Raw genomic sequence first — 12,395 nt, 5'->3', positions numbered from 1 at the left:
CTTCTGAAACTGTTTCTGGCCCCCGATCGCAGCTGTGCTGCGATCGGGGGCCAGAAACAGTTTCAGAAGGCCTCGTAAGAAAGGGGAGAGTCTCCCCTTTCTTATGAGGCCTTCTGAAACGGTTTCCTGGCCCCCGATCGCAGCACAGCTGCGATCGGGGGCCAGGAAACCCCACTAGACACCAGGGATTTCACTTTTGGGGGGCAGCCCCCCCCCCCCGGAAAACGGGCCGCCCCCCCCCCCCGGATAATTTTCCGAAAAAAATAAAAAGGTAGGTGCCCCCTGGGGAGGGGGGGGGGCGCGATCGCGCCCCCCCCCCCCCCCCAGGGGATTTAAAAAAAAAAATAATAATAAATCAAATAAAAAAAAAAATGAAATGACAGGGGGTCGCCCGTGGCAATTTTTTTTTTAGATGTTGTAGGGTTTCCCTGGGGGCCATTTTGGCCCCCAAGGAAACCATACAACAACTAAAAAAAAATATATGTATATATCTATATATATATATCTATGTAGATAGATATATCTAGGTACATGGATATATCTATAGATATATCTATGTAGATATATATTTATATATATATATATATTGGTAGATCTGTATCAAAGAGATTTATAAAGCGCGCTACTCACCTGTGAGGGTCTCAAGGCGCTGGGGGGGGACAGGGGGGAGGGAAAGGGGCTAGGAGGTTCACTGTTCAAAAAGCCAGGTTTTGAGGCCCTTCCTGAAAAGAAGTAGGTTTTGGGTCTTGCGAATGTGGGTTGTGAGTGCGTTCCATGTTTTGGGTGCAATGTAGGAGAAGGATCTGCCCCCGGTGGTGGTGTGTTTGATGCGGGGGTCAGAGGCGAGAGAGAGGTCAGCTGAACGGACGTTTCGTGTGGGGGTGTGGAAGGTGACTCTCGTTGAGGTAGGCAGGGCCTGTGTTGTGGAGTGATTTGTGTGTGAGGATGAGGATCTTGAAGGTGATCCTTTTGTCAATGGGGAGCCAGTGGAGGGATTTGAGGTGTGGAGAGATGTGTTCGTGTCGGTGGAGGTCGAGGATGAGTCGTGCTGCTGAGTTCTGGATGCGTGTAGTTTGCACTTGAGTTTTAGAGTGGTGCCGGCGTAGAGGGCGTTTCTGTAATCAAGCCTGCTGCTGATGAGTGCGTGAGTGACAGTTTTTCTGGTCTCTGTGGGGATCCATTTTAATGTTTTTCAGTATACGGAGTTTGTTGAAGCATGAGGAGGTAAGAGCGTTGATTTGTTGGGTCATAGAGAGGGAGGAGTCTAGGATGATGCTGAGGTTGCGTGCGTAGTTGGCGGGGGTGGGTGCAGGGCCTTGCGTGGTGGGCCACCATGGGGGGTCCCAGGTTTTTTTGGTGAGGGCCAAAGAGGATTATTTCGGTTTTGCTTGAGTTGAGTTTCAGGTGGTTGGCTGTCATATATACATCACTTTTGTCAATATGTGTGTGGTTTCCCTGGGGGGAAAAGGGTCCGACTTGTCTAGTGGCAGTTTTAGTGCCATAAAGAAGCGCAGAAGGTTTATATGCCTACTGCAAAGAGCACATCTGTATTTTATGTAAATAGCTGAGTACATTAGTAAAGTCTATGGAGAGATGAAGGGCACTTTTGCTGGGTGGTAATGAGGGAATCCGAGGAGGAGGGAGTGGGAGCACCAATAATGATTGTTGGACTGGGCGCAGGAGGTGCTAAAGACTGTGACGAATGGTATGTGACAAGGTGTTTTTTGAGTGTCTTGAAAGTACGTGCTGATTGAGGGAAGAAGCGCAGGTAAGGTGGCCTCTACTGTTGCACGTATCTCACACACACCATCGATTTTGTGACTGTCTACGTAGGCTAGTGTTTTAGAGCAACAGTTTAGCCAATAGCAGAGATGGCATCTTGATGGATGACTGCTGCCTGCACTCGGGTTATAGAGGACCGCTCTGACATAGGATCAGAGACTGAGACATCAGATACTGAGACAGCATCTGAGGGATAGGACAATGGCGCAGACTCTGGGAGTGATTTTTCAGTCAGAGGAGTCCCATTCGAAAACTCCTCTTCCAGTACATTATGAGGGAGGTGATGAGGACAGTCCTGCTGTCCCTTCGCAAGCTGTTCGTGCAACTGGGTAATAGTGGGTTAGGCCAACCCAGAGAGCAGGTGAATGCGGCGGCAAGCAGAGAGAGAGTGCTCTCTTGGGAGCTCACCAATTTAGTTCAGCCCCAAATTCCACCACCCAAATCATATTGTGGAGACATCAAAATTGTCTATGGCAAAACAAACTGGTTTTGTAAGGCAGGCACCTGTGTTTTTGGTCCTGGATTCGGCGGCCATATAGAGAAACACACTAAACCCAAACATTTCTGGAAACTAGACATTCGGGGGAGTCCACAGAGGTGTGACTTGTGTGGATTCCCCAAAGTTTTCTTACCCAGAATACCCTGCAAAGCTGAAATGTTGAGAAAAAACTCTATTTTTCTCGCATTTCTGTCACACAAACTACAGGAATATGCTGGGATCCACAACATTCCTACCACCCAGTGACTCCTCACCTGTCCTGATAAAAACACTACCCCACTTGAGTGCCTACACCTAGTGCCTGTGTCAGGAATGGATCACCCCAGGGTCAACAGCTGCCTCACGTAAGGACCAACATTGACCGTTGTGTGATCTATTCCTGTCGCAGGCACCAGGCCTAACCACACAAGTGAGGTATCATATTTATCGGGAGACTTGGGGGAACGCTGGGTGGAAGGAAATTTGTGGCTCCCCTCAGATTCCAGAACTTTCTGTCACCGAAATGTGTGGAAAACGTGGTATTTTAGCCACATTTTGAGGTTTGCAAAGGATTCTGGGTAACAGAACCTGGTCCGAGCCCCACAAGTCACCTCATCTTGGATTCCCCTGGGTTTCTAGTTTACAAAAATGTGCTGGTTTGCTAGGTTTCCCCAGGTGCCGGCTGAGCTAGAGGCCAAAATCCACAGGTAGGCACTGTTTTCTATGAAAAAATGTGATGTGTCCACGTTCTGTTTTGGGGCATTTCCTGTCGCGGGCGCTAGGCCTACCCACACAAGTGAGGTATCATTTTTATCGGGAGACTTAGGGGAACGCCGGGTGGAAGGAAATTTGTGGCTCCTCTCAGATTCCAGAACTTTCTGTCACCGAAATGTGAGGAAAACTTGTTTTTTTAGCCACTTTTTAAGGTTTGCAAAGGATTGTGGGTAACAGAACCTGGTCCGAGCCCCGCGAGTCACCCCTCCTTGTATTGCCCTAGGTCTCTAGTTTTCAGAAATGCACAGGTTTGGTAGGTTTCCCTAGGTGCCGGCTGAGCTAGAGGCCAAAATCTACAGGTAGGCACTTCTCAAAAAACACCTCTGTTTTCTTCCAAAAATTTTGATGTGTCCACGTTGCGCTTTGGGGCGTTTCCTGTCGCGGGCGCTAGGCCTACCCACACAAGTGAGGTATCATTTTTATCAGGAGACTTGGGGGAACGCCGGGTGGAAGGAAATTTGTGGCTCCTCTCAGATTCCAGAACTTTCTGTCACCGAAATCTGAGGAAAACTTGTTTTTTTAGCCACTTTTTGAGGTTTGCAAAGGATTCTGGGTAACAGAACCTGGTCCGAGCCCCGCGAGTCACCCCTCCTTGGATTGCCCTAGGTCTCTAGTTTTCAGAAATGCACAGGTTTGGTAGGTTTCCCTAGGTGCCGGCTGAGCTACAGGCCAAAATCTACAGGTAGGCACTTCTCAAAAAACACCTCTGTTTTCTTCCAAAAATTTTGATGTGTCCACGTTGCGCTTTGGGGCGTTTCCTGTCGCGGGCGCTAGGTCTACCCACACAAGTGAGGTATCATTTTTATCGGGAGACTTGGGGGAACGCCGGGTGGAAGGAAATTTGTGGCTCCTCTCAGATTCCAGAACTTTCTGTCACCGAAATGTGAGGAAAACTTGTTTTTTTAGCCACTTTTTGAGGTTTGCAAAGGATTCTGGGTAACAGAACCTGGTCCGAGCCCCGCGAGTCACCCCTCCTTGGATTGCCCTAGGTCTCTAGTTTTCAGAAATGCACAGGTTTGGTAGGTTTCCCTAGGTGCCGGCTGAGCTACAGGCCAAAATCTACAGGTAGGCACTTCTAAAAAAACACCTCTGTTTTCTTCCAAAAATTTTGATGTGTCCACGTTGCGCTTTGGGGCGTTTCCTGTCGCGGGCGCTAGGCCTACCCACACAAGTGAGGTATCATTTTTATCAGGAGACTTGGGGAAACGCCGGGTGGAAGGAAATTTGTGGCTCCTCTCAGATTCCAGAACTTTCTGTCACCGAAATCTGAGGAAAACTTGTTTTTTTACCCACTTTTTGAGGTTTGCAAAGGATTCTGGGTAACAGAACCTGGTCCGAGCCCCTCGAGTCACCCCTCCTTGGATTGCCCTAGGTCTCTAGTTTTCAGAAATGCACAGGTTTGGTAGGTTTCCCTAGGTGCCGGCTGAGCTAGAGGCCAAAATCTACAGGTAGGCACTTCTCAAAAAACACCTCTGTTTTCTTCCAAAAATTTTGATGTGTCCACGTTGCGCTTTGGGGCGTTTCCTGTCGCGGGCGCTAGGCCTACCCACACAAGTGAGGTATCATTTTTATCGGGAGACTTGGGGGAACGCCGGGTGGAAGGAAATTTGTGGCTCCTCTCAGATTCCAGAACTTTTTTGTCACCGAAATGTGAGGAAAACTTGTTTTTTTAGCCACTTTTTGAGGTTTGCAAAGGATTCTGGGTAACAGAACCTGGTCCGAGCCCCGCGAGTCACCCCTCCTTGGATTGCCCTAGGTCTCTAGTTTTCAGAAATGCACAGGTTTGGTAGGTTTCCCTAGGTGCCGGCTGAGCTAGAGGCCAAAATCTACAGGTAGGCACTTCTCAAAAAACACCTCTGTTTTCTTCCAAAAATTTTGATGTGTCCACGTTGCGCTTTGGGGCGTTTCCTGTCGCGGGCGCTAGGCCTACCCACACAAGTGAGGTATCATTTTTATCGGGAGACTTGGGGGAACACCGGGTGGAAGGAAATTTGTGGCTCCTCTCAGATTCCAGAACTTTCTGTCACCGAAATGTGAGGAAAACTAGTTTTTTTTAGCCACTTTTTGAGGTTTGCAAAGGATTCTGGGTAACAGAACCTGGTCCGAGCCCCGCAAGTCACCCCTCCTTGGATTCCCCTAGGTCTCTAGTTTTCAGAAATGCACAGGTTTGGTAGGTTTCCCTATGTGCCGGCTGAGCTAGAGGCCAAAATCTACAGGTAGGCACTTTGGAAAAAACAGCTGTGTTTTCTATAAAAAAAATAGGATGTGTCCATGTTGTGTTTTGGGGCATTTCCTGTCGCGGGCACTAGGCCTACCCACACAAGTGAGGTATCATTTTTATCGGGAGACTTGGGGGAACACAGAATAGCAAAACAAGTGTTATTGCCCCTTATCTTTCTCTACATTTTTTCCTTCCAAATATAAGAGAGTGTGTAAAAAAGACGTCTATTTGAGAAATGCCCTGCAATTCACATGCTAGTATGGGCACCTCGGAATTCAGCGATGTGCAAATAACCACTGCTCCTCAAAACCTTATCTTGATCCCATTTTGGAAATGCAAAGGTTTTCTTGATACCTCTTTTTCACTCTTCATATTTCAGCAAATGAATTGCTGTATACCCAGTATAGAATGAAAACCAACTGCAGGGTGCAGCTTATTTATTGGCTCTGGGTACCTAGGGTTCTTGATGAACCTACAAGCCCTTTATATCCCCGCAACCAGAAGAGTCCAGCAGACAAAACAGTATATTGCTTTCAGAAATCTGACATCGCAGGAAAAAGTTACAGAGTAAAACATAAAGAAAAATGGCTGTTGTTTTCAGCTCAATTTCAATATTTTTTTATTTCAGCTGTTATTTTCTGTAGGAAAACCTTGTAGGATCTACACAAATGACCCCTTGCTGAATTCAGAATTTTGTCTAGTTTTCAGAAATGTTTAGCATTCCGGGATCCAGCATTGGTTTCACACCCATTCCTGTCACTAACTGGAAGGAGGCTGAAAGCACCAAATATAGTAGAAATGGGGTATGTCCCAGTAAAATGCCAAATTTGTGTTGAAAAATTCGGTTTTCTGATTCAAGTCTGCCCGTTCCTGAAAGGTGGGAAGATAGTGATTTCAGCACCAGAAACCCTTGGTTGATGGCATTTTCAGGGGAAAAACCACAAGCCTTCTTCGGCAGCCCTTTTTTCCCATTTGTTTGGAAAAAACAAAATTTTCACTGTATTTTGGCTATTTTCTTGGTCTCCTCCAGGGTAAACCACAAACTCTGGGTACCATTAGAATCCCTAGTATGTTGGGAAAAAAGGACGCAAATTTGGCGTGGTTAGCTTATGTGGACAAAAAGTTATGAAGCCCTAAGCGCGAACTACCCCAAATAGCCAAAAAAGGGCTCAGCACTGGGGGGGAAAAGGCCCAGCAGCTAAGGGGTTAAGTACCTTGTTGCCAGTACTGAACGCTCCATATACTGAGCATTGAATTCAGGTGTGTTAGTCTCAGGAGCTCTATGGAAGCAAAAGAAGACTACAATTCCCAGAATGCATTAGTCTATACCAAAAAGTCCAGGACTTGAATTAGCAGTGGTATGACCTGGAAAGAGGTGGTCACGCTAATGGATGAAAGTCCAGCTGACTAGTTACAAATGTTTTCTACTCAGCTCATTAAACTTACAGCACAAGAACGTGCCCTTATGGCATATCAAATAATGGGAATTTTAGTGGTTTGATCAAAATAGCAAGAGACACAGACCAGTTTGTTTGCAGCGTCCTATCATGGAATACACAAAAGTTGATGGAGTTATTGTGAGTCGCTGCCCTGCAGACAATCAGAATCGGCTACCCAGAGTGACCCTATCCATTGGTTGAGAGGCAGCCAGTCAGAATTGAGATTGGCTATTGTGAAACAATCATAACGGGTCTTTGTGGTTAGTCTGTCCCTGTATGCCTAACCTGTCAAGGCACTGACTTGATGGGAAATGTGAGCTCAACATCTTGTAGAAGCTCATTTTCTGCTACAAGGAACCCCTGTGCTTTTTTCTTTACTTGGGCAAAGGCATGAATTCTGAAAACAGCTGATTTTTTTGTACAGCATTTACCCTCCGCTACCAGTGAATAGAAGAAAATATTCATGCAATCTTGTGTAACGGTATCTGGCTTTAGCAGAAGCCATGGTTTACTGGTCCATGGAATTTCTACCGGAAGTGAAATTTCAATGAATTACTCAATCAGGATTTCTATAGGGCTACTAATCACCGAGTAGGGTATCCAAGTACTTGCAAGTCCTGGAAGGCTCATTCGAATAGCCAGGTCCTGAGGGGCCCTTCAAAATTTGGAAGTGAGGTGATGGTTCAGAGCTGCGTGGGGAGGCTGTTCCAGGTCTATGCTGCAATGTAGGAGAAGGACTGTCCTCCACCTCTGCTTCAGTGAATGTGGGGCATGTGGGCAAGTGATAGGGAGGCAGAATGTAGTGTTCTCAGCAGTAGCTGGAATCTCAGGCAGTGGTTAATGTAGGTAGGTCTTTAGTTGTGTAGAGCCTTGTCTGCATGGGTCAGCAGCTTGAATTGGCATCTCTTATATAGAGGGAGCCAGTGGAGTTGTCTGAGGAGGGGTGAGACGTGGGTTTGTTAGGGAAGGTCAAGGACAAGTCTGGCTGTGGTATTCTGTATGATTTAAAGTCTCTGCATGAGGTGTGCAGCAATTCCTATGTAGAGAGTGTTGACCTAGTCCAGTTGGCTGGAGATGAGGGCCTTGGTCACAGTGTGTTTTGTGTACAGGGGAAACCATTTGAAGATCTTCCGTAGCATGCGCAGGGTGATTGAAGCAGGTGGAGGAGATGGCGTTGATCTGTGATTTTCTGGTGAGCTTGTTGTCGATAATTCTGAGGTTTCTGGTGTGGTTGGCTCAAGATGCTGAAGTGGATGATAGAGTGGTCAGTCCATGTGAGTTCTGTGACATTGCTGTATTTGACGCAGTTGCTGGAGGTGAAGATGGGGTCCAGCATTTGTCCTGCAGCGTGCATGGGGTAGCGGATGATTTGGGTCAGTCTGAGGCTGCTCATGCTGTCAAGGAGGTGGGCAGAGTTCTTGTCATGGCAGTGATCGAGAAGGAAGTTGAGGTCGCTGAGGAAGATGTCATCTTTTGAGTGTAGGGCACGGGGTGCAATGAAGTGTGCAACGGTGTTGCAGAAGCTGGGGCGCGGACTGGGGGGTTGGTATGCAAGGGTGCCTCTGATGTGTGTCTTGTTGTCTGTGTGGAGCTTGAAGTTGAGATATTCCACAGGGGTATCGGTAGCATTTGCTACTTGGTGTGGGCGAATCTTTGCAAAGAGACTTGCAAATCTCTGCTGTACTCCCTAGGACATTCAGACAACCTGTGGGGCAACTTAAGGTTTAGAGTTCACACGAAACAAAAAATATCCAAACCACAAATAAAAAGGGATAAATGCAGTTGGGAGAAACAATGTCTGAGGGAACAGTGAACAACGGAGGATGTAGAAGAATATGCAAAGCAGGGTGAGGAAAATAAAACAATTCAAAAAATGGTTAAGCTACATGAGTTGTGAGGAAAACATCACAATACAAACAATGCTGTATGAATGATTCTTGTTGCAGAAATCTATGTAGAAGCTGCAAACCTGAGGCTCCAAATCAATTGAAAAACGAAACCCTGGGTTCTGTGTGACACCTGTGCCACATCTTACCATCCAGATACTATTGCTCAGTTGTTCAGTAGGTCTTGTGTCAGCTGAATAAATGTGTGTGTAACTAGCTAGTTACAAGGCGCAGCCCAGTGCTTAATTTGTAAATTAAGAGGTGCCGGTGCTCAAAGCCCTTCTCTTAAACACGAGGCTGCTGTAATTAAATCTGACAGCACTGAATACTGAGGCAGCCTAATCCTGAAGCCATCTCGGCCCTCTCCAATCCATTCACAGCCACCCCTGCCCCTTCAGCTCATCCTGCAACTTTCTACTTTCTCCCTTTATAACGCTTTTTAGTTTTTCCTTCTTCCGTCTTTCACATATGTGTCTTTTGCTCGCAGCAAATGCTTGAGGCACAAGAATAAGCCCAGGCCCTCACAAATAAGTGCCGGTGCTCAGCACCGGAAACAACAAGCACAAATTAAGCACTGGCGCAGCCACATGAACATAACGGATAACAGATACATATACTGAAGCATTTTACTGTCACAAAAGGTGCAATTTGGTAAATTACAGCATTTGCGACAAGGATATGTGGTTTTCAAAAGTACCAAACCCATTTACCAATTTGGGAGCATGGGTCAGTTTTTGTATTTATAAGACGATTGTGTTCTTATGTTGAAATGTTATGCTTTTCATGTGACACTTATGGGACTTTTGTTAATAAAGTTGAGTGAGTGAGACTTGATGAGCTTAGGAAATTGTAAGGAAACACAATTTGAAGGGGGTGTGTTTAGGTTGTCCTTTCCAAATAGCGATTCCTTATGGCATGAATTAAGTGTTTGCAACCAAAACGTGGTTGCCAAAATAGTAATATTTTTACCAACACCTCAAACGAAGTGGTAACCCATTTGGAAACTGGAAGGAGTGCAAGGGGGCCACCATCCTCTTTGTGAATGGTAAAAAAAAAACTGTTTAGGAGTAGGGGTAAGCAGCAGTCCATTGGTCACTGCCTTATCTTAAAAAGTAGTTTTACAATCTTTTCCTTTATTTTTTTAAACGCATTTTATTTCCTGCTGCAATAAAAAAAAAGATTGCTTAGTTTAAAAGCAATCACAGGCATGGTGGTCTGCTGACCCCAGCAGGCCACCATCCCTACAATGGCAGCAAATAGAAGTGGGTCACAATTTGCGAACTACCTTATTAATATTCATGAGGTAGGTCCAATTGCTACCTACTGCGATTTGGTATGTGAATTAGTACATAGATTGGTTTGCAAATTACCTTAGGATTCTCTAAGAGTCTGTGCACAAATTACGACCACTATTTGTGAATATAATGTACGTATCTCAGGCCTTTAGTGTGGTAAAACACTTGGGGCCGTATGTACAAAAGCTTTTTCCCATAGACACAGAATGGGTAAAATCCTTTGGTACATCTGGCCCTAAAAGTGAAATATTTGCATATGCCGTGTATAAAACGTGCAGAGTTCAAATACATGGATTAACTACTCAGCCTTTTAGCCTTGTAAAAAATGATAAATTAAGCACCAATGAGCTGGACAGTATTAATAGTTATGCACAGATCAAAAACAATTAATTTGTGTGATCTGTACTTTGCCCACAAATCACTACAACTGGTGCTAATCCCAAAGAGCTACTGAAGGGATTACCTTGCTTTTTGGAAATCATTTTGCGAATGAGTTAGCACCCACTTCACATGGGAGCTAACTGCGAATTGCTTTGCGGCCGCGTTCGTGGTCACAAAGCAATTCTGCATCGCGGTGCGAATCGCAAATAGGAAGGGAACACCCCTTCCTATTTGCGAGTCGCATTCCCATTTTGCGAGTCGGTACCGACTCGCAAAATGGGACTGCGCATAGCGATGCCTGTTTTGCATGGCACAAACTGCGAATTTCGCAGTTTGCGCCATGCAAAACGGTTGCTACATCTGGCCCCTTGTAACAAGGGAAAACACAATTATTTTGTTAGTCATCCCCATTCTAAAGTCTGAAACTCACAATGGTGTTTAATTGTGCACTATTAAATGCAGCAAAGTGGACTTTACTGGGAACATAATTCACACCCACAGTTCAGCAGATCTGTTGATAAGGGCTTATATGTTGGCATTTGAGTGCCTTTCTGGCCGGCAAAGTGAGACTGGTGTTCCTGCACATCGCTATCTGTGAGCATTATACAGAGTTTGGTACACGGGAAACTCACTAAAAATATGCCGGATATCCCGTCTGCTGAATTACAATTGTCTAAAACTATAATGCACTGTTAATACAGTGGACGAGACACCCGTACATCCGTTACATTTGTGACAGAGGATCCCGTCCGCTAAAGTTTACATACAGCTTTTAATTGTTTTTTTTAATTCTACTCCCCTCCCCAACCCTGTTTTTCTGACTCATTTCTCATTTATAGTGCCCTAATAAATATCTTCATATTTTATCTCAGCATTCTGTTTCCTCCTGCAACTCTTAGAATTATCGAACCTTCACCATTTTTAAGGACCAACTTAAAAAACCTCTACCCTATACTTAAACCTTAGAACATATATTTATGATTCCGATGTTTGTTAATTCTCTTTTTGTGTTGCTGTAAAATATCTGAAGGCCGATTTGATAAAAGCTGAAAGATCAGGAGCTGGCTCAATCGGATTTAGCTCTGGTTACTGGCATGTGGGGATGTGTTGGGCAAAATGGTAAATGTCCTGTTCCCACCTAATAGAATGAAGCCACATTTTTAGGATACAATTCTACATTCGAGGACATTAAACAACAGGGCAGCCCCATGTTTCATGGAACATATTAATGTCATCAAGGTGATCCCAGTAAGAGATGGTCCCAATAACATACATTTTCCTATTGAGCACATTTTTATTTCCCAAAGGAAAGATATGATCTCTGTACACACAAAAAGGAAGATTCTGGCAATGACACATTGCAATTAATATTTTCTCTCACTGCTAACCTCAGGTCCTCTTCAAGTCACGAGGCCAACTCAGCCCTTCATCCTCCTAGGTGGAGAAATGAGGTGACTGCAACGTCTGAAGTATGATATGGTGAAACATAACATAGTGATTATGTTAATCTTTCGGTATTCGCGCGGGATGACTGCTTGCACTCTGGAAAAGGCAAAAGAGATGATGTATATTTATGATGAAGTCCTGCCTTTGGCAAACAGTCATCAGATCAAATTTATGAGGCTGACTCGGGATTTCAGCCCAAGTATCAATACTTCCCATACATTTTAGGCAAGGTTTCACAGCGGGCAGTAAGTCACCCCACACTGCTAGCTTGCACTTTTCTGCAGCAAGTTAATTCAATCAGTCCCGTGGTTCAAAAAATACAGCCACTTAAAGAAATTAAATATAGTATTGGAAAGATGAAAAAATGTCACTTTCAGTCCCCAGAGGAGAAGACTGGACAGGTATTTACGTCAGGGGAGGGAGAGGGGTTCAGGAGTGAGCAATGTGCATCCAAGTCAACATGTTCCTGTGAGGTTCATTAATATGCAACTTTTAATTTACAGCTTTGCTGCTGTGATAAATCTTTGGGCTGCAATTCTCTTTTGACTCCGCTTCCTACTTTTGGGAGGAAACTAGGAAATGGACAGTGGCTTTTACACTTGTGTTAGTGTTTATTTCTACCTATGGATACGAAAATCCCTTTTTCATGTAGTCTCAAACAATATTTATTAGACCTATGAACTTGAAATGGAA

Source organism: Pleurodeles waltl, chromosome 10 (genome assembly GCF_031143425.1).
Source record: "Pleurodeles waltl isolate 20211129_DDA chromosome 10, aPleWal1.hap1.20221129, whole genome shotgun sequence".
NCBI classification, from domain to species: domain Eukaryota; kingdom Metazoa; phylum Chordata; class Amphibia; order Caudata; family Salamandridae; genus Pleurodeles; species Pleurodeles waltl.
This window is presented reverse-complemented; position numbering follows the sequence as displayed.